At 39.2% G+C, this 27,871-nt stretch overlaps 1 non-coding gene and 1 pseudogene across 1 annotated transcript; one reads left to right on the forward strand and one right to left on the reverse strand.

Annotated features, from left to right (window-relative positions):
• Positions 1–10,758: 10,758 nt before the first annotated feature.
• On the reverse strand, positions 10,759–10,890 carry LOC115032227. The gene has a single exon (XR_003837882.1). It is a non-coding gene; the product is annotated as a small nucleolar RNA SNORA17 (small nucleolar RNA).
• An 8,937-nt stretch (positions 10,891–19,827) lies between these two features.
• On the forward strand, positions 19,828–20,786 carry LOC110303968 (annotated as a pseudogene).
• Positions 20,787–27,871: the final 7,085 nt, after the last annotated feature.

Below are 27,871 nucleotides of genomic sequence, written 5' to 3' on the forward strand. Positions count from 1 at the left end.
ATCTCTCTGAATCCATTCCCAAAAGATCGGGGAGATCTTTTCCCCCAACTCACCTCAGTATCTCAAACTCCAACAGCAGACATAGAAATGTGAGAGAAGAAATGAATACATTGGTTAAAAAAAAATGTTAAATCTAAAAAAAATCTCTTGACACAAAATATCTAGGAAATCTGGTACACTTCAAAAAGACCAAACCTAATAATAATAGAAATAGAGACAGGAGAAGAATCCTAGCACAATGGCCCAGAAAAGATTTTCATCAAAATCATAGAAGAAAAATTTTCTATTCTAAAGAAGATGCCTATAAATGTATAAGAAACATACAGAACACCAAATAGATTAGACAAGAAAATAAAGTCCCCTCACCACATAATAATCAAAACACTAAACACACAGGACAAAGAAAAAATATTAAAAACTTCAAGGGAAAAACACCAAGTAATATTTAAAGACAGACCTATTATAATTATATGTGACTTCCCAAAGGAAACTCTAAAAGCCAGAAGGGTCTGTACAGATATGCTGCTGACTCTAAGATACCATAGATGTCAGCCCAGACTACTATATCCAGCAAAAATTTCAAACACTGTAGATAAAGAAAATAACTTATTCCATTGTAAAGCCAAACTGAAACAATATCTATCTACAAATACAGCCCTATAGAAAGTTCTAGAAGGAAAACTTTAATCTAAGGTATTTAACTATAATCATGGAAATATGGAATAAGTAATCTCAGACCAGAAAAATCAAAAGAAGGTATACACACACACACACACACACACTTCATGAACTCCACTACCATTACTACTTCCAACAAATTCAGCAACAAAATAACAATTATTTTGGGAATCAATAATTATTAGTCGTGAATATTTCTTAATATTAATGGTCTTAGTTTACCAATAAAAAAGACACAGCCTAACAGAATGGATATGAAGACAGGACCTTTCCTGCTGCTGCATTTGAGAAACACCATAGCTACAAACTTTTCTACCAAACCTCTTTGTTCCCAGAATTAACTCTGAGACTTAATTATTTATGAATAAGTGTATAGGCCATAAGTTTTGGGTTGTTCCCCCGACTTGCTTGTAACTTATATAACCTGTGTACCCTAGTCTATGTCTGTCACATGGCTAGTTACCTCTAATCAGTTTCATTTGTCCCGGTTAAAATCTCCCACTCTTGACTATTTCACGATTTCCTACACTCTTTGCTGCATATTCCACCTTCTAATCCTGCATCTGGTCATTGGGCATCAGCTTTTTATTGACAGGTGATGCTTCCACACAGAGACACAGATTGTCTCTACAACACATCTCAACATCAAAGATAGACATTACCTCAAGGTAAATGTTGGAAAAAGTTATTCTAAGCAAATGGGTCTGAGAGGCAATCATGGTATATGTAAATCTATCTTTTATTCACCATATGTAATTGTCATCTTGGAGGCTTACTGCTGAATAAACTCACAGTTTCTGGGTTTTTTTTTTTTTTTGAACTCTGGCTGGCTGGTTCAACCCAGCTGTTCTGACTCAAACTCCCCTTCAAGCTAACTGATTCAAACTGGCTCCTCTTGACTTCTCAAAAACTGTTCTACTTGGCCTCAAACTAACTCTGGCAATTTGTTCTAATCTTCTGGCTCCTTCCTTTATTTTTTTTTTCATTTTTAAAATTATTTATTTATTTTTGTTGACATTACATCACAATCATAGCCCATCATTCCTCCTCCCCTACCAATATTACCCCTCCAAATTCCTCTCTTCTGGATCCTTCTTATTCTCTGGCTTCAACTGCCTCTTCTGAACTGCAGTTGTGCCAGAGTATGAATTGCACAAACTGAACAGAACTCATGAACAAACTCAACTGTAGTGCATAAACTGTATTGACTGAACTTATTCAACCTCTGCTCTTCTCTTTGCTATTTGTAAGTAGCCTCTCCTTCCTATGTGTTCCCTTGAGAGTTGGTTATATCCTATCTCTGACTCATTCTGTCAAATCTTTCTCTGATTTCATTTTGTCTGCCCCTCAATTAGCAGTCACTTTCAAACATGGATTCTTCCTTCTACATACTAACCTTACCTTTTTCCTTAGGGGATAAAGGTGAGTACTTGTTGTGTCCAACTCGGCCAGCAAGAAAAACGCAACCACCGGTTCTTCTTAAAGCAGTTTACTCAGGCAGCTTCTCTCTTCAAATCCCCTGCACCTCGGGGTACAAGCATTTTTATCCACTCAAGCCTCAACCACGCCTCAACAAATCACCACAGGTCACATCACCTCACCAGGCAGGCTTGCTCAGCCAATCAGGGATTAAGGGCGAGCCATCCACCTAATATGGGCTTGTTTACTGCCTGGCACAGATTTCTGTCCAGCTGGCCAGGGAGTCTGGAATGGCTTCCCACAATTCCCCCTTTTATATTCTTTTGAAGCAAGCTCTGTGGGTGAAGATAGAGGTCTGATCCCCAGTGTGCAGAAATAGGGGCCATATACAGGATTGACTCTTAGGTTCACAGGTTTTTACCCAGAGCAACCCTGACCTGCTCCCTTGCTGTTTTTCCTGGGGGAAGGACACTAGGACACTCAACTCTCATGCAATCAGACATACGTCCCAGAGATTGTCAAACAGCTTCCAGACTAACCTCTGTGCAGTGCTCAGCCTTACAACCCTGCGGAGCAATGGCTTCATTGTTCATTCTTCATGGCAACAAGCCAAATATGAGGTGACTGCCCTGCTTCCACTGTGGCAAAAGCTTGCACCACCATGGTGGCAGTGTGGACCTGGGCATTCTGCAACCAACACATACACCATACACACAACATGCATGCCAAAACAAGGGCCACAGTGAGGGCACCTATCCCAGCCTATTCTTTCCCGATGCCAAGCCAGTATCCACTCTGGTAGAAATCACAGTGACAATCGCCAAGCGAAGTTCATTCATCTTGCCATCAAAATTTGCAGTCCAATTTCTTAACAGGAATTTCTTAACAGGAAGCATCATGACTAAGAGGCATCGGCCTGGGAAACACCGACAGAATCCCCCATCTGGGTTCTGCACCCATCAGGGGCAGACACATGCTCATCATCAGCAAGATCAGCTTCTTCATTTTGACAGCATCACACTAGCTGCTCCGGAACCCACACTGGCTCTGCACGATTCTGTGGAAACATGCAAACAGACCCTCTCGCCCAGGCCTACATGGGAACTGGACCATTCCATGATCCTGTAAGCACATCCTTCCATTTAGCATACCCCAGTTTACTGGGGCTGGTATTAGCATGTCGTTCAGCAGCAGAGCGACCTTCCTTATCCAATTGTAAAAACTTTAAGGTAAAAAGAGCTAAGGAGAGTCTTATCTTTGGGGTATGGCCATAGCCTATTCCCCCTTTTTGTTTTATTAATAATTCTTTTAAGGTTCTATGTGCTCGTTCAATGATTCCTTGGCCTTGAGGATTATATGGCAGGTCTTGTTTAACTTGTACTTCCATCTTTTGACAAAAAGAGTGACTACATCCCAAGCTTGTGCTCTAGAGATTCCAAATTTTCTCTGTAGAGTTTTAGCATTAACATGAAATTTAGAATGAAATTGTGAGGCTAACTCCATAGGGGATGCTAAAAATATGAACTCCATATGAGTACAATTATCCACAATATCATTTCCCCTACTTAAGGGTCCTGGAAGCCCACTTTGGGCACACACATGTCCAATATATAATGGTTGGCGTCTTTCCCACAGCAACTTCTGTAATTGTAAGGCCAAGGCTTGGATGGTACTATGAGGGTTTATTTGGCCAGCCACTTCTAGGGATAAAACTAAATTAACTACATATTGTGAATCTGAAATTAGATTAAAAGGAAAATCACAATCCTTAATGACCTCAATAACTATTTGTAATTCCACCATCTGTGGAGTACAGGGATAATACTGCCTGACCACAGGGTCTTTCCCCTCTACCATATATACTCTGCATCCGGTTTTTGATCCATCAGTAATGTGTTTATGTTAACTGCATCCTTAATGGGTGTTTTCCTCACCACTTGAGGAAAAATGACTGGATGTGCCTTTAAAAGGTCATTAACGGATATTTGGTCTAATGATTATCAAATGGGCCCTCATTAATACAGGCTAAAATAGCCCACTCATCAATATTTGCCGTTAGGACCTTTTGCTGATACCCATCATAAGGGATTACAATAGAGCTGGGTTTTATATCAAAAAGTGTAAACAATGCTGAATTCCCAACAAGGCTAAAGAAGCCACTGTTGTAGGGTAATGATCTAATGTCCTCCCAGTGGATATTTTGGAATGGATCCATAACAATGGGCCTTCTTGCCACAATAATCCTGTGGGTTGCATCTCAGTAGGTAATATTATCAAAATGATGGGTAACCCTTCTCTACAACACTGAAGCTGGGCTTTAATCAATTCTTNTTCCACTAGGGTAAGGGCCTTTCTAGCCTCAGGTGTTAATTCCCTTTTGGAACTTAACTCTGAGTCTCCTTCTAAAATTTGAAACAGAGGTTTTAATTTAACATTTGGGATCTTCAAATAGGGCCGAACCCAATTGATATCGCCTAACAATTTCTGAAAATCATTTAAAGTATGTAAGGAATCAACCCTCAACTGTATCTTTTGAGGCCAAATGGCCGTAGGGGCGATCCTTGCTCCTAAATAGGACATTATTTTCAACAAATTCCTACCCCATAAGGTAATGGGCAGCTCAAGCACATATGGTTGAAACATCCCATCATGCCCTTCCTTATCTTTCCAAGGGAGCATCTTGGCACTTACGTCTGGGCTCTTTGCATAGCCCAGGCCTTGTAATATTTGTTCTGACTCCTGAATCGGCCATCCTTTTGGCCATTCCTTAAACCAAAAGGCAGTTAGAAAAATTACCCAAATGGCTAGAAAAAGAAAGTAATCCATAGACTGTCCCTATTACCCTCTTACTTTCAGTATCCTCTTACCTTCACTTTCTCATCTCCAGAGCTGGAGAGCCTAATTGTCACTTTACTGAGAGCCTAATTGTCTCTTCCCGAGAGCCTTATTGTCTCTTTACTGAGAGCCTTATTGTCTCTTTACCGAGAGCCTTATTGTCTCTTTACCGAGAGCCTAATTGTCTCTTACCGAGAGCCTAATTATCTCTTTACCAAGAGTCTACTTGTCTCTTTACTGAGAGCCTAATCCCAACCCCAGGATGGTGAGTTACTTACTGTACTCATCCTGTTGACAGACCCTGACTGCAGAAAGTTCTGAACTTCTTCAGTGTGGGAGTCGGGTCCTGGATTTCGGCACCATTTGTTGCGTCCAACTCAACTAGCAAGGAAAACGCAACCACCGGTTCTTCTTAAAGCAGTTTACTCAGGCAGCTTCTCTCTTCAAATCCCCTGCACCTCGGGGTACAAGCATTTTTATCCACTCAAGCCACAACCACACCTTAACCAATCACCACAGGGTCACATCACCTCACCAGGCAGGCTTGCTCAGCCAATCAGGGATTAAGGGCGAGCCATCCACCTAATATGGGCTTGTTTACTGCCTGGCATAGATTTCCGTCTGGCTGGCCAGGGAGTCCGGAATGGCTTCCCACAAGTACTAAGGGTCTGTCTGTATTCTTGCCAGTTCATACCATAATCCAAAGTATGCTTGTATTCCAGACAGATCACATAAGCCTAGAATGTCTTTGGACTGTCCCTGACGAAATCAGCCATGCTGCTATATTAACATTCCTCTATACTTATAGCCATTTTAATGTTTAATAAAATAGACTTCAAACCAAAACTAACCAAAAGAGGAAAGGCTACTACATATTCATCTAAGGCAAAGTACATCAAGATGACAGTTTAATTCTTAACATCTATGTACCAAGTGCAAGGGTACTCGTTTGTTAAAACAAAACAAAACAAAACAAAACAAAACAAAACAAACAGAAATAAAACAACTGTTGCAGCTTAGATCACATACTGACCCTCACACACTGATACTAGGAGACCTTGATACCAATTCTCATCATTAGACAGCTCACCCACTAAAAAACTAAACAGAGAAATACTAAATCACACAGGCATTACAAACCAAATGTACCTAACAGATATTTATAGAACATTCAACCCAAACACCAAGGAACATACCTTCTTCTCTGTACCTTGTAGCATCTTCTCTAAAGATGGCCACCTATGTGGACACGAAGCAAGTCACAAAAGATATGGGAAAATTGAAATAACTCCTTGTGTCCTATCAGATCAGCATGGATTAAAGCTAGAGACCAGCAACAACATTAACATCAGAAAGCTAGCTATCCTGTTTCCCTGGCTACTTGGCCCCTGGATTTAGAAGGGGGCTGCAACAAAGCAATTAGTTGGGGGAAGGATAGAGGGAGGAGAAAATTGGTGTGATCTTGGAGATGTGGGCTGAAAGGGAGGTGGGGCCACAGCAGGTGGTCTGATATAGTAATGGGAGTAAAACTGAGGGATTGGATTGAAATTCTGCCATATTTAAAAATAAAAATCCTAAATAAAAATTGACCGATTCAAGCATTATAGAATATTTTGACTGAAAATAATAAACATAGTTTATAGTAGGAAATATATAACTAAAGTACAAAGGAATAACTACTGAGAACTACTTCTGATTAAACTTCCTTAATAATTATCTTTTTATGGTGAGCTATGAGCCATGTGTTAGTGATATACATAAAACAAGTTAGTTTGTTTTTTTACTGAGACTAAAGGATATAGCATTTCTTTGAGGCTTATGAAATCTTTAAAAAAATTTTTATTAGATATTTTCTTTATTTACATTTCAAATGTTATCCACTTTCCTGGTTTCCTCTCTGAAAACCCCCTATCCCTTCCCCCTCCCTCTGCTCACCAACCCACCCATTCCCGTTTCCCTGTCCTGGCATTCCCCTACACTGGGGCATCAAGCCATCACAGGACCAAGGGCCTCTCCTCCATTTGATGTTCGACAAGCCTATCCTCTGCTACATATGCAGCTGGAGCCATGGGTCGCTCCATGTGTACTCTTTGGATGGTGGTTTAATCCCAGGGAGCTCTAAGGGTTCTGGTTGGTTCATATCATTGTTCCTCCTATGGAGCTGCAAACCCCTTCAGCTCCTTCTATCATTTCTCTAATTTCTCCACTGGGGACCCTGTGCTCAGTCCAATGGTTGGCAGAGAGCATCCACTACTGAATTTTCAGACTCTGACACAGCCTCTCAGGAGCCTTATCAGGCTCCTGTCAGCAAGCACTTGTTGACATCCACAATAGTGTCTGAGTTTGGTAACTGTATATGGGATGGATCCCCAGGTGGGGCAGTCTCTGGATGGGAGACTTCTGAAATCTTTGGAAGGTAATTTTTGTACTCATGAATTAAGAAAAATGAACAACTAAAAGGCAAAAGTATGTACAGATTTACAAATTTTAGATATTTCTAGTGTTTTCTCTACACTAACTATATACATATGTGTGTGTGAGTATATATATATATATGTATATATATACATATATATAATATATACACACTTAGTAATTAGTCATCTAGAAGTCACAGTGTTTAGTTTTAAATATTTGTCAATCTGTAAATAGAAATCATGTTTATAAGAATGTCACACCTATCTTTTTGATAATGTTAACTATATTTTCATATATTTGAGTCAACTGTATTCCTCTTTTACTAAGCTATAGATTTATGTTATTTGTCAAGTTGTCTATTTTTATAATGGATTTTGAGTGCTTTGTCTTTTACTGTTGTTTTATGCTGCCCACCTGGGTCAAATTGCCATTACCCTTTCTCTTCCATTATAGTGATTTTGCCTTACAGATGGGCTTTATTTTTGATGTAGTCAAATTAAGACATTTTAAAAAGACATAAATTTTGTATCACAATCAGAAACACTTTTCATAAACAAAGCTGAGGTCACACAAAGATTTGTCATAAAGCTGACACCTATTCATTTTTAATATCTTCTCATATAATCATGAGATGTTAATGAGCAGTACTTTCCCCTGTCCTTTCCTGTACTGTGCCGCTCATACTTTACTTAAATCTAGACAGCTGACTCTGATGATTGTGCCACTTGCTCCTTGGGCTTCAGCTGGATCAGGCCAAATGAACTCCGGCAGAGGAAAGCCTGGATGGAACAGCCCTAAATGTTGGGTCAGTGTTTTCATCCTGTGCTCCTAAGGCCACAGCTCTTGTCAGATCTCCCTTTCCATGGTATTTCTGTGTTAATTACTTCTGCTCATTTTGCTAGATCCTCATGTTACTTACTCACTTAGATTTCTCATCTCCCCCTCCTCTCTCTCTCTATATATATGATATATAAATAGTGATATATATCCATTTCTAGAAATATGATATCCCAGAGATCTAGAGAAATCCTTTTCATGAATAACCTAAAATTTATGAATAAAATATTTCTTAAAATATAAAACAGAGAATCAGTGGAACCTTATGTACGATTCAGGCTTCCTTCCAAAGCAAACTTGTATTTATAACTCTTCTCTTTCTTAAAGCTCCTTTACCAAGATGTATGAAATTCAACTACTATAAAAGAGAATCTTTATAATGTAAACTAGTAGATGTGAATGAGAAAGTAAGAGAAAAATGTGAGGAATAATATGTATGAATAAAGTGTGTATCCAGAAGAGGGGATTCCCACTGAAATAAATTTTGTATCACAACCAGATTAGTTCATCTTGGAGATATTAATGCATTCTCTGTGATCTTGAATAATAGATAACACAGGCATTGATTAGTTGTAAATTACAATGAAAAAGAATCCTTGTAAGCTGGATAAATCAAATGTGATACCTTCACTCACTGAACTAATAAAAGAGCAATGACAGTAATTGATTATTTTGGATTTGTTCTGATGAATTCGTGGGGGAAAAGGCACAACTATGAAAATGACCTCAGGAGTATTTAAGGTCAAAATTTATTCTCTCTGATTAGCCTTCAGAATCCATGTTCAAAGGTTCACTATAATGGTACATTCAATTCTATTTACTTAAGCAATATAAAACCTCAAGTTCTTTAGTGATGCCATATTTTAGCATTAGTATAAGCAATTTTGGAGTTTGTCTTAGTTTAGGGTTTTATGTCTGTGAAGAGATGCCATGATCACGGCAACTCTTATAAAAGAAAAGTTTTGATGGGGGCTGACTTACAGTTTAAGAGGTTTTGTCTGTTACCATCATGGTGGGGAGCTGTTAGCATCCAGGCAGACCTGTTTCTGGAGAAGGATCTGGGAGTTCTGCATCTTGATCCAAAGGCAGCCAGAAGGAGACTGACTGTCTTTCACAGACAGCCAGGAGGAGGCTCCCATGCTACACTCGTCAGAGCTTGAGCATGGAGGCTACAAAGCCCACCCCTACGGTGACATACTCCCTTTAACAAAACAAGACCACACCACCTAATAGTACCTCTTCCCATAGACCAAGCATATTCAAACCACCACAGAGCTGTCTAGGACTTTAGAACATGTCACCATCTTCTCACTCTAGCTTGTTTTTTTTTCTTGCTTGCTTCAGTTGTGATCTTGTGGCCTTTGCTGACCTTGGCCAACTTGCCAGTCTCAAATGCAATGCTGTTTACTCTGCTTTATCCCCAAATAATCTACCTGCAATCTACTGTTGCCACGAAGGATTCCAGATGTTCATGGCTTCACATTGGATTTAATTAATTTTGATGATTCTGTGGTTTGAATGGGTGTCTCTCTTCTAGGGTATTATGAGTTTATTAATGCAGGCCTTATAAAAGCAACCTTTTTAGTGGTTCTTTGTAATTATCACATCATGCACTCAATCCAACTCATCTTCCTCTCCCTCTAACAGAGAAGAAAAGTTGTCATTATAGAAGCTGTAGTGTGTCACAGTGTGCCCCACATGATGCCCTATGTCTATATTTCTTTGCTTGCAAATGATCACGGCAATGACTTGTTGGTCTGATAGAAGACCTCTGGTTTCTGCTAATCTATCAATACTGGAATCTCACTGGGACTCCTCTCAGATATTCTGTTGTTGCCCTATGTCATGGAGATCCTATAGTTTTGGATCTATAAGAATAGCTCCTTCATGCAATCCAGTTGTTCCTCAATGACTTAGATGTTGGAGTGGGCCAATTGAAAGCCCAAGATCTGGGCCTGAAAGGAATCTGAGCTGGTCAGCCTGCAGGGTCTTCTGCTCACATGCTCCTGAGGGCAGCACAGGCTTTGCCTACACAGGTGGCATGTCTGGCTTCTTACACCAGGCTCTCTCTCGTTACCTTTGAGTCTCCAATTTCACTGCTCTTCACTATGCACACTGCCTTCTGTTTCTCTTTCTGTCCCATTTCTCCACTACAGACTTGCCCCTCTTAGTTATGCTCAGAGGTCTCTGAGTGTCTCAGGTCATCTCAGGAGAAGTCTGAGGAGTGCTATGTCCTGCTCCTGCACTATGGCACTGGACATGGGTCATCGAGGGTGTGGTCCACCCCACCCTGCCCCCAGCAGCCCTGCTTGGTGCTAGATGGGTAGTCATCTCAAACTAACTTCCTATCCATCTACCATGGTGCTATTCTGGTTGTTGTCTTGGACTTGCTACTCACTGGGCCAGCCTAAGTGGCCCCACGTAAGGATTGTCTATCTTAGACTCAGTTCCACCCTGGGTCCTACAATCCCAGGCAGGCTTCTAGTCTATGGCTTACTCCCCATCCTGGGAGCATCTTTGGGCCTGTGTGTTGCTGGACTGGTGGTCATCTTAGGCTTTCTTTTACTTAGGAATGCTAAGCTAATAATCATTTAGGTATTCATAGATCAGAATATTGAGTTTAGCCATAGCCTTTCTCCTCTCTGCCACCTACTGATGCACATGTGACACAGCAGTCACACCCAGAATGCCTCTAAGAGCAGTTCCTGTAGGCATTTAACCATGCATTTTGAGACTGATCAGAGGTATTTCTATTTCTATGAAGTAGATGAATCATTCAAAAGATCCTAATGTAAAAATATTTAAGTTTCTGCCCAGGCTACACAGAGAAACCCTGTTTCAAAAACCAAACCAAACCAAACCAAACCAAACCAAACCAAACCAAAACAAAACAAAACAACAAAAAAGAAATCATCAACTTAAAGAGTTATTAAGACAATATGCTGAGTGGTGGTCACCAGGTAAGTCTGTATGTTTGGTAAATAGAGGTAAATAGAGATCAGAGCTTGTGGTGAGAAAGATTTTAAGTCTACCAAATGGAATCATAGGACTGTCTCTCCTTTTCCAGAGTTTTGTAGAATGTTTATTTCTTTTCTATGATTAAAAAGACAGTTATACTTGGGAAAATAAAATTCTCACAAATTGTGGGAAGGAGAAAACTTATGGGATTTATTCCAACCATTTTCTGCATTGTGTCCTTGGCTCATATGAGTCCCCTAGTATACATCCTTGTCCCCATTTCCATCCATTTTATGATCCCCGTTTTTCAATTATTTCCCTCTTTAATTTTGTGACCTCTACATGTATATCAGATAATGTACCATATTTCATTCTTTTCCTTATACATTAGCATACATATGCATAAAACATTATTTATTAAAGTATTAGTAATCAGATTGGTTATTATTTCTTTTTTTCTAGGTAAATAAAATCATTGGCAGTTTCAAAATTTCTACTAATAAATAGTAGTGTATAAGTAAAAGAAACAGCCTACCTTCGAGCCTATGAAAGTATGATTTCAAAATTCCTCAGAATTCAATTTCCCTTCCCCAATCTGTATCACTCAGTTATAATCGTAATAGTTTGACAGTGGTAACACTAATGATGAAAGCTGGGTAAAAGTCAAAATACTCTATTTTAACATGGCTAGGCTTTATTTTTAGACTAAAATATCCGAAGTACAATATTTGTTTGGAGCCTATGCCTTCTAAACGATATCTTCAATTTTCCTGGCATAATTCAGTCTTAAAAACAACACTATATAAACAGCTACTGGTTTATTTTGTGTTTGTTTGTTCGATTTTTACTTTAAAAATGAAATGTGAAAACTTAACCTTATACAGGTTAAATAAAATATGGAAATATACATTGCTGGTAAATTGTAGAAAGATAAATACTCAACTCCAAGAGAACTCACTTTTCTAAATCCTATTGTTATGTGAATAATAAGATGAATTCTAATCCAATTATTCATGAATAATTTTGACTTTCATTAAAAAGTATATTCAGACTTGCTTAACATTATTAAATTTTATATTATTTTATGAGCCAGGTTACATAAGTGACGGTATGAATTTCTTTGTAAGGATGAAAATATAATACCCTTGAACAAATGTTTTATCTCTAGCCACGTGTAATAAATGTGTTCCTTGGAGCAAAGGAACAAGAAAATATTAGCCTATAAAACAGTTCAGGTTCTTGTCTCCCTGAACTTTGGTAGCTCATGGGAAGGTCCACAGTCTTCACGTATCTGACTGATACGTAAGCAACTAAGAACAGAGCAAATGCTTTGACTTTCCGTTTGTGTATGGCTTTCTCAATGGGGCAATTCTTTTTCCTAGAGTGTTGAATTCAGTCATTCACTCTGTATTTTAACTGGACAATTAAGACCCTTTTCATTCATGGTTATTATTTATAGGGGTGTGATAGTTCCTATCTTCTGTTAATTTGTTTTTCTACCATTGAATCTTTTAACTTTTATTTTTTGTTCTTCTACTCTGATGAGATTTATCATTTCCTCTGCTCTTGTGGTTGCTTTAATCTTCCTCTTCCTAAGGGGCGATTCCTGTAAGTATGCCAGACAGTTCTGAATTAGAGGTCATGAATTGTCTTACTTTGTGTGTATGTTGGGGAAACTTTGCTTTTTCTTTGAGTCTGAAAGTATGAAGGTAGACTTTATTGGGCATAGTGATTGACTTTTCGAGGTTTGTTTTTGTTTGTTTGCTTCCTTTTAAGCCCTAAAATACAACATTCCAAGGTCATTGGAAAGGTCATGTCCATGGAGACATATGCTATAATTGGGATTGGTTAGCTTTTGTGAATGAATTGACACTTGTCTCTCACAATTCAGGCTGGCTTCAAATTCACTGCATAGCTCAGGCTTTCCTGACACTTTTAGTCTTCCTGAATGAACTTTGCAAGTGCTAGGGAGTAGCTACATAACCACAATACTAACTTTCTGAGACCTACTGTTTTAAAATCACTTGTACATTACAACTACACAAAACTAAGTTAAACTCACAGTAGTACTGCTTATAAAAAAATATGCTCCAAGACAAGTTATTTAATCCTGATTAATTTGAGTGTACCACAGAAAATTAAAATGAAAGAATTAAATATTGAGAAAAATCATGATTCATCGTATAAATCATAAAAATGTTAGTAAATTTAAATAAATATTTAATCTGATAAAATCCACAGTTTACCATACCAGTACCCTCATTTTTCATATAGAACTGCTTAAGCCAAAACCCCAGTGCTAGGTGTAATAGGTGTATAGCCTAATTCATTGTTGACCAAGAAACTCCTGGTAAACAATAAAGACTGAAACTACTACTCTTGGTTGGTGTATTAATTACTTTACTATTATTATGATATAACATCATGATCAAGGCAACGCACAGAAGTAAGTGTTTATTTGGGGATTATAGTCCAAAAGGATAGGATTCCATTATTATCATGGCAATGAACATGGCAGGCAGGCATGGTGGTTGAGCGGCAGCAGAGAGACCACATCTTAGCCCCAAAACAGGCATCAGAGAGAACACTGGGAAAGGTAGGAGTCTTTGAAACTGCAAAACTCTCCCCTGGTGACACACCTACTCCAAGGCTACAGCTCATCTTTCACAGACAGCTCCAACAACTAGGGACCAAGTATTCAAACATAGCCTGTGGGACCAGTCTCATTCAAGGCCCCATAGATACCTAACAGAATTACATGTTAAGAACCCCTTTGACGAGTGATAACATACATTTCAAATAGAGAACACAGAGAAATCAACTTGAAACCTAGCTAGAACATTTCTCCTTGCTGACTATTAATATAGTGATAGATTGGCTATGCAAACTATTGGGTGTGAAAAGTTATTAACAGTCTTATCCAACTTTGGAATCTATGAGGTACAACACTGACCTGCCAGCCAAAATATGCCTACAGATATAATAGTGGCAATGTTTGGAAGTATTCTTCTTATTGATGGGAGAGAGGATATATATATATATATATATATATATATATATATATATATATATCAATGGAGTTTAGTGGTGAGGGCCAAGAATGTTACTAATAGTTCTACAGTATGCAGTAGGGTCCTATCATAAAGCAGCTCTAATTCTTCTTATTCTCGGGACTGACCTGGAGACTCTTTGCTCTAATCAAACAATATCTCATCTTTTTTTCTTTTCAGTTTTATGATATCAAGCTAAATAAAAAAATCATTTCCTGTCTTTGTTATGGCTTTTCAGATACCCTAGTTTAAATGCAGACTTTGATTTCCTTTTCAATACTTCTTTTAATAATTAAAAATTAATTTGATGTTTTTATTTTCCATTTTTATTTTTATAATCCAATGGTTATAAAATGATAAAATTCATTTGGTTTTTTTTTTTTTAAAAGAGTTTACCTTTTAAATGTCATATTTGAGATTCAAAGAGAAAAAACAATCCAGCTTTGCTATATCAGGGAGTAAATATTTCTGTGTCATTGATCTCAGGAACAGATGGACCATGATGGCCTCTAAAGATCTGTTAGGTTTAACTGCTTCATTTTTTTATTAACAGAACCTGATTTATGTTAGTAATATCATGGTTTTATTTTGGACAGTGTCTGGTTCTGTAGCTAGGCTGGCCTTAGATATGAAATCATCTCAGTTTGTGGAGTGCTGGGTTGTGAACGCTCTGGTCTCAACTCTATAATCTGACTTTAGACATACACCAGAGTCTCACTACTAAATCTAGACTGGTCTTGAACCTATAGACCCTCTCATTAAACTTCAGATTTCCTATCTGATTGTATTTTCCATCTGGTAAGACCTGAAAATCTTTCAAACAACTTCTCAGCCTGATAGTACTTTACTCTTTCTATTTATTTAGTTGCTGTCCATTTTCAAATTCAGTGACTATTTTGCTTTATTTAGTTTTAGACTTTAAGCATATTGATTAGGTCTTAGAGTTTCTACTTTATTTCAGTTATTGAATTTGATATTTATTTTCTTATATTCAGACTTTTGTCTAATAACAACTGCATTTGTATAAATTTTTATTTGAATGTGCTTTTGTCTGTGCCCAATACATTTTAGTAGGAAGTTCTTCCTCTTTCCTACTATGTGTATAGTTGTATATGCATGCATTTAGCAATAAAGCATTAATATTACTATATTTTTGATAAAACTTAAAAAATTATATATATATATATATAATTTTACCTTAGTTCTGTGTTTCTCTATTAAACTTTATTTTTCTCTCATACATAACATTCCAACTTCAGTTTCTCTTCCCACCACTCCTCCCAGTCCCTTCTTCTACCACCTCCTTTCTCCCCCATATCAACTCATCTTATGATTCCCCTCAACAACAATAACAACAAAAATCAGTCCTCTTAGGGATAGTTACCACAAATGACTTAACAAGTTATAATAATACTAGGCACAAACCTTCATTATCATGCCTGGATAAGGCAAGCCAGTAGAAGAAAAAGAGACCCCAAGCACAGGCAAAAGAAACAGACACCCTCCACTCCCATTGTTGGAAGTCCCACAAAACCAACAAGCTACCTATAGCTACATAACTATAAAGTATGTGCAGAGGACCTAGCACAGGCCTGTATAGCACTCCTGTTAATGCTTCAGTCTCTGTGAGCCCTTATGAGCCCTGCTTAGTTGGTTCTGTGGGCTTTGTGGGTCTTGTTTTCCTTGTGTCTGAGACTCCTCTGATTTCTACTATCCTTCTCCTTCCTCTTCTGTGAGGTTACCCTGGTTCCACTTAGTGTTTGGCTGTGGGTCTCTGTATCTGTTCCCATTGGTTGCTGGATGATGCCTCTCTGATGATATTCGGGCTAGGCATTGATCTATGAGTATAGAGGAATATCATTAGGAATCATTTCATTGACTTTTTCTTTCTTTTCTGACACACATCATGTTTATTTAGTTCTATCCTGGGTCTCCAGGCTATCCAACCTCTTGTTCTGGATATCAAGGCAGTGTCAAGGGTAGACTCTTTCTTGTGTCTTGGGCCTCAGGTTAGACAAGTCATGGGTTGACCAACCCCACAAGTTCTGTACCACAAATGCCCTAGTATGTCTTGCAGGGAGGACAGATTGTAGGTCAAAGTTTTTGTGGCTGGGTTGGTGTCCCTGCCCCACTGTTAAATGCCATGCCTTGTTATAGAAGACGGCAAGTTTGGGCTCCATATATCCCTTTACTAGATTTTTCTAAGGTCGCTTTTGTAGATTCCAGGTAGTTTTTACTGCAGTAGGTTTTTACATTGTTCCCCAAATACCCAGCAATTCCAATTCCAGCTCTCTCTCTCTCCCCAGTCTTGTCTACATAATCCCTCAATACCTAAAAAAATGTTTTCTTCTTGAGTTATGGTATCATTGTTCAATTAGCATTTTCTAAAAACAACACAAAACAGAAAGTCACAAATAAAATGTATGCTTGTTGGTTCTGTTTCCTGAATCAAGTAATGAAATACTATCAGAATCTCAGAAGTCCCTCTGTTGCCTTTTTATAATTAATAACTGCTTGTCTACATTGAGATGAAGTTTGTCTTCAGGTGCTTTGTATAATAAATCATTTTTATTTATTTAAAGTTAATTTTTGTCAACTTGACTTAAGCTAGAGTTATTTGGAATAGGAACCACAACTGAGAAAGTTCCTCCATCATATACATTGTAGGCATACCTGTAGGGCATGTTCTTGATTCATTATTTATATGGGAGGACACCCATATAAATACTACTACTGTGGAGATGGCACCCATGTGGAACTATTCCTGGGATAGAGAAGAAAGCAGACTGAGCAAGCAATGGGAAACAATCCATCGAGAAACAGTGTCTCTTCATGGCTTCTTCTTCAGTTCCTACCTACAGGTTCCTGCATTGAGTTCCTCCTCTGACTTCCCTTAGTGGCAAGAAATGATAAGAGAATTTGTTAGCTGAAATGTCTTTTTCTCCCAAGATGCTTTTGATCATGATGTTTTACTTATTTTAAAATCATGTCAATAGATTTCTTCTGATGACTTATTTCTATTACTCTGTACTGTCCCATTTAATAAACTTAACAAGGTGTATTTAGCTATTTTACTGTTGGTGAACATTTGCCCAATGCATCTGGAGCTCATAGAAATATTCTGCACATACCTTCACATATAAGTCTGTGTACCAATATATGAATTCCCATTGCTCATATTTAGTAGTGGAAAGCCAGCTTCATAAACTATGTCTATGGTCAACTTAAGTACATACTGCTGAATCATTGCCCAACAATTTTTCAATATTTTTTTAATCAAATTCACTTAGACTAGTAGGGTGCAAGAGTTTCTACTGCACTCTGCTTTTGTCAAAATGTGGGAGTTCGTAGCCTATCAGTCGTATTGATACTAGCATTTGTGAATTTGCACTTGACACAGTTCTTTTCCTTGAAATTTTTATTTAGTAAACTATTTTTAAATATTTTAGTATTTCATACATATATTCAATGCCTTCCAATCATATTCATCTCTCACTCTGCTCCTAAGTCATTTCAGATTCAACCCCAGGTCCATCCTCTCCTAACTTAATGCAATTAGTGTTGCCCATGTACTCCCCAGTATGGGATCATCCACTTAAGCATGGTGGACTTACCAAAGGTCACACCTTTAAAGGAAACCAACTCTCCCAGAAGCTATCAACTGTCAATATATCCTTTGCTAGTGGTGAATAATGGAATATTGAATGGTCTGATCCTTTGCAGGTAACTTGACAGGTTGGTTTTTTTTTAGCATTTAATTTAATCTTATTTTGGATATGAGTGTAGACTGCATGTATGTAAGTGGTACACTTCCATGTACATTGTTTCTGGAGACTAAAAGAGGATGCTGGATAACATGGTACTGGATTTATAGATGGTTTTAAGACACCATATGGATGCTAGGAACAGAATTCTGTTGTCTGCAAGAGCATTAAGCATTCTTAACTGAAGCCATCTCTCCTGTCCTTGACACGTGTCATTATTATTTATTATATATTGTATCTCACGTTTTTAATCTCATTTTCATACCTAGATAGTCTCATATTGAGTCATAAAATTTCTATATTCGTTCTGGTTGAAACCATTTGTGATTATTGTAACTTATGTCTTTCCTTTATAATGGTTTCCCTCCTTTAAAACACTTTTTCATATTCTTGTTTAAAAGCCATTTTCATGGGTTTCTGTCTCCACAAAGAACATTCTAGTAGAATTATTTGTTTTGAATTGGAGATGGGGATGATCAAATACTACCTTTTATATAACTATTTCAAAGACCACTGTTTTATGAATTTGAATGATTTAAATTGAATTTTTTTAAAGAGTACTTTTGGGTTTTACAGGGAAGTTGCGGAGAAAGAACAGGGAATTCCCAATATAATTTATCCACACACATGCACCACCTCCGTCATTAGAGTGGCTAATTTATCACTGTAAGTGAATCTACTCTACAGGTTATTACCACTGTGCCAACACTTTTCATTGGGGCTAAATCTTAGCGCTGAATACTCTCTAAGCATACTTTATTTTTTATGATAATGGTTTTCATTTTAAAATTTATTTCTTAAACTTTGCCAGTGTTACCCAGAACTTCAATTACTTTTTCAATGATGTTAGATCCAGTTTTGCTATATTTCCTTCATAACATAAAGTACTTTTGGGTAGTTTCTTACCAAATTCTAATAGCAAAATCATAGTTTATGCAAATACATTGGGTTCTTTTAAATTTTTGTTTGTTTCTGTACATTGCATTTGTATTTTCTTAATGTAAACAATGTTGAATAGAAATTATTATGCTTTGCTTCTAAAATTATTTTGTGAGGTGCAATTTCAAAAAAAAATATGTCAGGGGCTGGTGATAATAGAGGGTACTATGGTGGCACCTTTGTCATCAGAAATTCTGTTTGTTTGTTTGTTTGTAACCCTGAAACATGGTGTGTTTAAGTAGCCCTGGCTGACCGGGCTCTAGCTTTGTAGACTAGACTGCCCTCACACTCACAGAAATCTGCCTGCCTTTATCTTCCAAGTACTGGGATTAAAAGGCTTGCAGCACTCCCACCCCAGGTTTCTCTATGTCTAATGTAAAAATATTCCATTTTCTGGGTCTTAGATGAACTGATGAATGGCCTTAAGTCTAACTGATATCATACTGAGAAGTACAAGGCTCCTATGCTCGTTGATGACTTGTCCATTAAAAGTGGTCACTCACTAAGTTATCATAATAGCACATCCCCTTCAAAAATAAAATACAGACATAAGGCTAAAGTCAACTGCAGTTCTTAGGAAAACCCAACTGTCCCCAACAGGGCAAATGTTTTCATTACTAGGCAAACCCCTTTGCAAGCCAGACTTCATTGCAACTCCAGCATTGGTTTAGTCTCAGTTTGGTTTTCTGATGCCCACACATTGGATCTGATCAATACCATGTTTCTCTTGCATACTTCTATCTGCATCCACCTCTCACCTCAACAAGGCTACAACTTGTACTACTGAGGGAAGTCACGACAGTGGACGGGGCTTGGAAAGACTAGATCTGCCACCCTGTAGGTCTACAGTAAAACCTTTTGTGGGAATGCTTTATGCTTTCCACCGAATAGCTCTTTGCATCACTGAAGGCGCTCATCACCCTGCGATCATGTCTAAGTCAGAGTCTCCCAAGGAGTCAGAACAGTTGTGGAAGCTCTTCATGGGAGGACTGAGCTTCAAAATAACCTACGAGAGTCTGAGGAGCCATTTTGAACAATTGGGGAACTCTAACCGACTGGGTGGTAATGAGACATCCAAACACCAAGAGATACAGAGCTTTGCATTTGTCACATACGCCTGTGGAGGAAGTGGATGCTGCCATAAATGTAAGACTACACAAGGTGGATGGAAGAGTTGTGGAACCTAAGAGAGCTGTGTCAAGAGAAGATTCTCAGAGAACATGTGCCCACTTAACTGTGAAAAAGGTCTTCGTTGGTGGTGTTAAAGAAGACACTGAAGAACATCACCTATGAGATTATCTTGAGCAGCATGGGGAAATTGAAGTGATAGAAATTATGACTGACAGAGGCAGTGGAAAAAATAGGGGCTTTGCTTTTGTTACCTTTGATGACTATGACTCTGTGGATAAGATTGTTATTCAGAAATACTGTGAATGGCCTCAACTGTGAAGTAAGAAAGGCTCTGTCAAAGCAGGAGATGGTTAGTGCTGAATCCAGCCAGAGAGGTCACAGTGGTTCTGGAAACTATGGTGGTGGTTGTGGAGGCAGTTTTGGTGGTAATGACAATTTTGGTTGAGGAGAGAACTTCAGTAGTCACAGTGGCTTTTGTGGCAGCCATGGTGGTAGTGTATATGGTGGCAGTGGGGATGGCTGTAATGGATTTGGCAACGATGGAAGCAATTTTGGAGGTGGTGGAAGCTACAATGATTTTGGCAATAACAACATACAGTCTTCAACTTTTGGACCGATGAAGGGAGGAAACTGTGGAGGCAGGAGCTGTGGCCCTTATGGTGGCCGAGGCCAGTACTGGGCTAAACCATGAACCCAAGGTGGCTATATAGGTTACAACAACAGCAGCAGAAGCCATGCCAGCGGCATGAGGTTCTAATGAGAGCCAGGAAACAAAGCTTAGCATAAGAGGAGAGCCAGAGAAGTAACAGGGAAGTTACAGGTTACAATGGATTTGTGAACTCAGCCAAGCACAGTGGTAAAGACATGTTTTAGACAATACTCATGTGTGTGGGACTGTATTTGTAACTAACTGTAAATCATCTCTCTTAAGTTGTTTACCTGTGTTACCTTATTTTCCAGGTTCTGAAAGAAAAGAAATTTCCCACCGTGCAGAATGAGGGGAAATAAGGCTATTTTCATATAATGTCCTTCTTTCAGAAAGTTAAGTGTTATGGTTTCTTGAAGGGAATCGTAATATAGCTCATTAGAACGTTGAATGGTGGATGTTAATGGTTATTTATATTGAAGTTATGTGGAGTAGCTTCCTTGAATCCTTTTTGAAGACTCTGTTGGTAGAATTCTTATTAGGAGTATGCTTTCTATGAGACTTTAATAGTAGTTCTATTTTTATCTGGAAAGAAATGATTCTTACAATGCTAATTTTCACATTTAATGGGATTGCTTTCCCCTGTATAACCTAAAATTTTCTAACTTGGGACTGGGAGTCACTTGTTTTAGTCTATAGGCAAAACTGCTCTCACATTATTTGTGAGAACAAAAAGTAGAATATGACTTAATTTAAGGCTTTCCTTGGAAATTGAAGAAACTTATTCCTGTTTCATTTTTCTGCCTCACTTTGAATAAAGTCTGCAAAACTGAGGATTTAAAGAGGTATTGTGAAACTGGACAGGAAAAAGAACAGACTTTTAAATCTCTGTGAAAACACAAGGAACTTATGTTACTGGTTTAATAAGCTGTTCACTCTACGCCCACCCTGTGCTAGGCACTGGTCTAATCACTAGAGAATCTAGTGCATATGACTAATGAACTTCCAGCATTAGTAGGTCAAATTTATGGAAAGGCAATAAACAAGGAGAATTTGATACACATGCCGACACATGTGGCAATGACAAGTATAGGGAAACAAAAACCTAGGAAAGAAGATAGAGCTGAGTGTTGTTATTGACAGAATTCTATCATATATGATTTGATATATGATATATGTGATATATGATATATGACATATATATTTCTATTGCTAGAAAATCCTCTATTTGAATTTAAAAATAGTTACCATGTCTTCATATGTAGTAAATAGTGAATAATTTTATCTATTTGAACACATGATTATGTGATCCTATAATTTCTTCCTGACTACTATATTTGTATTGTTGGGGGAACTATTAAAAAAATGAACCCCAACTCCCCAGCGCCCCTGCTTTTCTCAGCCAGAGCCAACTCCCCAGTAGGATGGGCATTCTTCCTGTGCTCCTGCTATTGGCAATTCTCTCCAGCTAGCCCTGGCAGTGTCTGGGTCGCTTGTCCCTGGAGCTGCAAGTTCCCTCTAGGCCATCATCAGTCCCACATTCCAGTAATCAAGTAAAGCAAAACTCTTGAACCTTATAATTAACCAACCAGGTCTATGATCAATAAAATCACAATTTACAAGATGCCACTACAATAATTTCTGAACAAATAGATAATGATAAAAGCTTTATCCCAAAGCTGGGCTTCTCTCTCTCTCTCTCTCTCTCTCTCTCTCTCTCTCTCTCTCTCTCTCTCTCTCTCTCTCTCTTTCTTTCTCTCTCTTTCTCTTTCTTTCTTTCTCTCTCTTTTTCTCTCTCTCTCCCTTTTAGACAGGGTGTCTCTGTATAGTCCTGGCTGTCCTGGAACTCACTCTGTAGTCCAGGCTGGCCTGGAACTCAGAAATCTGCCTGCCTCTGCCTCCCAAATGCTGGGATTAAAGGTGTACGCCACCACGCCCGTCTGATCTTTCTCATTTTTAAGCACTTATGTGATCTATTATGTTGGCATTTTGAAAACAAAGTCTAAAATATACATTTTATTCTATTTTGGTCTTTGCAAAGGCTACTTTTATGGCAACTTGACACAGGTTAACTTCAGCTGAAAACAGGGAATCTTAACTGAGACTGTGTCCTAACATGAATCAGTTAAGCATTTCCAGCCTAAAAAGCAGAGGTGCCAAGGCCCTGGGACAGCAGCATGCTTGGTGTTTTATGGAGAACATAAGAACAGAGTTCTATTTGGCTGCAACACGTCGAACCAGTTGTGAGGGAGAGAAAAATGTCATGCTGGTGATAGGCCTCACATCAGATGGTGAATACTGTCTGTTTGGTGGTCCAGTGTTTGAAAGATCTTGGAGATCCAGATTAATTAAGACTTCTGTTCCTCCTACAGGATCGCCCTTTTCCTCAGCTTCTTTCAGTCTTCACTAATTCAACAACAGGGTTCAGCTGCTTCTGTCCATTGGTTGGGTGCAAATATCCAAATATCTGCATCCAACTCTTTCAGCTGCTTGTTGGGTAGTTCAGAGGGCAGTCATGCTAGGTTCCTTTTTGTGAGCACTGCATAGCCTCAGTAATAGTGTCAGGCCTTGTCCACACCCACCCCCCTTGAGCTGGATCCCACTTTGGGCCTGTCTCTGGACCTTCTTTTCCTCAGGCTCCTCTCCATTTCCATCCCTGTAATTCTTTCAGACAGAATCAATTATGGGTCAGAGTTGTGACTGTGGGATGGCAACCTCATCCCTCACTTGATGTCATGACTTCCTGCTGGAGGTGGGCTCTATAAGTTTCATCTCTGTACTGTTGGGCATTTCATCAAGGGTCCCTCAAACATGTCTTTAAGTCTCATTTAGTTAGAGAAAAGCAGTAGAAGTCTTCAGCTTCAAGCATGTCTTCAAAACAAAGATCTCATCTTTGTTTTCCTCTGACAAATTCCTGGTGATCCACATGAAGAAGAACCTTCCCATGTTTTCACAATCTAATGGAGCAGAAGCCATCTCCCTACCCCCACCCATGACATTCCTATTACCATCTCATTAGGTGTGAGGAAGAAACCCAATAGTAAATCAGTTAATCAGTAAATGTGGTGTTTCTGTCACGTTTTCTCTAAGGTTGGAGACCAAATTCCCTGGAACCAAGAGAAAACAAACACTTGGAGGGTATTTTTATTTTTTGCTTTACTTGTTTTTGTACACATGTGTGTATGGTAGGTGTGTGTGTGTGTGTGTGTGTGTGTGTGTGTGTGCAGAGTGGAAGCTGATGCCAGGCATCTTTTTGATCCCTCTACACTTTAATTTTAGAGGTAATATCTCTCACTGAATCTGGAGCTCATCAATTCTGCTAGATCAGCTAACTTAAGTCGCCATCTGTCCTGTGATCCCTTAGCGCCTCTTTCTACACACTAGAAATGACAGGGACCCAACAGGGAGGACATACCCAAAAAAGGAAATGCAGGAACAAAGAGTGGAGCAGAGAGTGAAGGAAAGGCCATCCAGAGACTGCCCCACCTAGGAATCCATCCCATCTGCAGACACCAAACCCAGACACCATTGCTTGCTGACAGGAGCCTGCTATAGCAGTCCCCTGAGAGACTCTGCCAGAGTCTGACAAATATGGATGTGGATGTTTAAAACCAACCTTTGGACTGAGCACGGGGGACCCCAATGGAGAAGTTAGAGGAAGGACTGAAGTAGCTAAAGAGGTGTCCAACCCCAAAGGAAGAACATCAATATGAACCAACCAGACTCCCTAGAGCTCCCAGGGACTAAACCACCAACCAAGGAGTACACATAACTCATTAAAAATGTAGCAGTTGCACTGGACAGAATTCAAACCCTTAAGAGCCACATGTGGCTAGCAACTACTCCAGCTGCAAGAGGACTGCCTCATCTGGCATTAATGGGAGGGGAGGCCCTTGGTTGTGTGGAGACTCGATGCCCAGCATAGGGGAATGCTAGGGCACTGAGGCAGGAGTTGGGGGCAGGTGAGGGAGCACCTTCCTAGAGGCAGGGGGATGGGGAGGGGATAGGGGATAGGGGATTTGTGAAGGGGAAACTAGAAAATGGGATAACATTTGAAATGTAAATAAATTAAAAAGTGAAAAAATAAACAGAAAGAAAAGAAATTACAGTTGGCTGCTATCCCTGCCACAGGTATTATGTAGATGGTAAGAATCTGAACTGTGGTCTTCATGCTTTTCCAGCAAGAGCTTTATCCACTAAGCCATCTCTCCAGCCTCAGAATTAGTCTCCAGAATAAATGATAAAACCTCTGAATTTGGGCTTGATGTGACTATCTGAAAGAGATCAGGACACACTAGATATATTCTTTGAATACTGAGTGAAAGTTTAATGAGTCCTTTCAAAGGAGAATAAAAAGGAGTAATGGGGCATTTAACAATATTCTTTGAGTTCATTTCAAGTGGCATTGACCTCCAACTATAGCTAGTTCGTTATACTTAAATTAATCAAAATGAAATACCATTAAAAATGTAGCAGTTGCACTGGACACAATTCAAACCCTTAAGAGCCACATGTGGCTAGCAACTACTCCAATTAGGCAGTAGCTGGAGAATATTTATACTATTTAAAAAGTTCTAGTGGGAAGAGAGAAATGGCAGAGATGGTGGTCTATAGAGTTATGGTTGCCTCTGTTGAACAAGTAGCAGGATTATGTAAACTTAAGAGCAAATTAAATATGTCACATTTGATCAGTCTTATTCCCTGACTTCAGTTGTTTCTGATTTTCAGAAGGGTGCTTACTAAACCTAATATCAGCTTTCAAACAACTAAAGAAATTGCTTTATGTATTTTGAAGCTGCATCACTGGGGGCATTCAAATTTAGAATTGTCATACTGTCCCTAGCCATGGAACATATTGTTTGTTCTCTACAACTGACTTGTTCCATCAATTCCATTTTTAAGTAAATTTTTCCGACTACAGAAAAAAAGCTATAGCTAGCACTTGTTTTAATGGAAACTAACTTTTTCAATAGCATCTAATTAAAATTTGGTGTATCACAAATAAAAGGCATATAAGAACTAAATTTTTTTAGCTTAGTCATTTTATTGCATATTTTATTTATTTACATTTCAAATGTTATCCCCTTTCCTGATCTCCCCCCCAGAAACTCCCTATCCCATCCCCCTCCCCCTGCTTCCATAAGGATGTGCCTCCCACCCACCCACCCACTCCAGCTTCCCTGCTCTCAAATTCCCCTACACTGAGTCATCAGGCCTTCATGAGACCAAGAGCCTCTTCTTCCATTGATGCCCGACAAGGCCATCCTCTGCTACATATGAGGCTGCAGCCATGGGTCCCTCTGTGAGTACTCCTTGGTTGGGGGTTTAAACCATGGGAGCTATAGTTGGTTGATACTGTTGTTCTTCCTATGGGGAATCAGAATGTGGAGTGGCAGTGAGATAGAAATAGATTTCTCAAAACCGAGGGAAAAGCATGAAGAAGGGCATGGGACAGATGAGATAGATGATAGGCTTGGTTATAAACTTAGAAAGCTTGGTGGAGAGACAAATTTTCATCACAATCAAGTTGATGCTTAGCAAGTAACCAAACAAAAGAGAGCATAACCTTACAACTCATTTTAAGAAATTCTAATGGAGACAGCTATATCAGGGTCCTTTCAGCAAAATCTTGCTGGCATATGCAATAGTGTCTGTGTTTAGTGGCTGATTATGGGATGGATGCCCGGGTGGGGCAGTCTCTGGATGGTCCATCCTTTCGTCTTAGCTCTAAACTTTGTCTCTGCAACTCCTTCCATGGACATTTTATTCCCTATTCTAGGGAGGAATGAAGTATCCACGATTTGGTCTTCCTTCTTGATTTTCTTGTGTTTTGGAAGTTGTATCTTGGGCATTCTAGGTTTCTGGGCTAATATCCACTTATCAGTGAGTGCATATCAAGTGACTTCTTTTGTAATTGGGTTATCTGACTCAGGGTGATATCCTCCAGATACATCCATTTGCCCAAGAATTTCATAAATTCATTGTTTTTAATAGCTGAATAATACTCCATTGTGTAAATGTACCACATTTTCTGTATCCATTCCTCTGTTGAGGGACATCTGGGTTCTTTCCAGCTTCTGGCTATTATAAATAGGGCTGCTATGAACATAGTGGAGCATTTGTCCTTATTACCAGTTGGAACATCTTCTGGGTATATGCCAAAGAGAGGTCTTGCTGGATCTACTGGTATACCGAGCTTTTGTCCCCGCCGGCAAGAACACACTCAGGACAACCGGAATCTTCTGCAGCAAAAGCTTTATTGCTTACTTCTCAGGAAGACCCGGAACCCAGAAAATGGCGCTGCTTATATAGCCCGCAGCATGACATTTCAGCACCTGATGTGGCGTGACAGCTCCTGATTCATTGCTCGCCCATCACCCCACTATTATGTCCCGAGAATGGGAAGTGACTAGGAGTGAGTTCACTCTCACACCTGCGTACAAGGCTTGTTTACTAGTTAGGCACAGCAGAGGCCAGCGCCATCTTATAATGGTGATTGCTCGGAGCACGGCTCTCCACAGCAATTGCTCGCTGCACGGTTCTCCACATCTCCCCCTTTTTATTTTATTAAATTGAGGCTGGACTAGGTCTGTGTAATTATGCCCATCCGCTGTGGCTCCTGTCTTAGGTTGTTCCTCCAATGTCACAGCCTTTCCTGTCATAGGGTAACCCTATCGCCACCGCGCCCCATGTCTTAGGTTGATCTGTGCATGAGGAAAGTTGCCCGTCCCTGGATACAGCAGTGCTATGTGACAGTAACTACTAAATGACCTAGGGCGAACTCTACAAAAGAGGTTAGCCACCAATGTCAACTAATTTTTGAGCATAGATGGCCAAATTTCGGGGGAAGCCCCTTGCTCAATGGCAGCACGTGCTTGAGCTATCACAGCCTTGTCATTTGTTTGTTGGGTTCTAAGCTTGCAAACCAACCAGAGCATGAACACAAGTCCACAGCAGGTGGCAACACCAAATAAACCCACCCCCACCCATTCCTTAAAATAAGAAAATGCTGATGAAATCCAGGAGGAGAGGCCCTCTATCAATGACAGGTCCTCTTGCGTTGAGTTGATCTTTAAAACTGCCACCCTCAGGGCCTCAAGAGTCTCATCGAATCCCTCGGACCAATTTCCTGCAAGATACAAGCAAAGCTGTCTAGACAGATTAGCTGCATAAGTAAAATTTTCATATTGGACACT

This window comes from Mus caroli, chromosome 10 (genome assembly GCF_900094665.2).
Source record: "Mus caroli chromosome 10, CAROLI_EIJ_v1.1, whole genome shotgun sequence".
Classification (NCBI taxonomy): domain Eukaryota; kingdom Metazoa; phylum Chordata; class Mammalia; order Rodentia; family Muridae; genus Mus; species Mus caroli.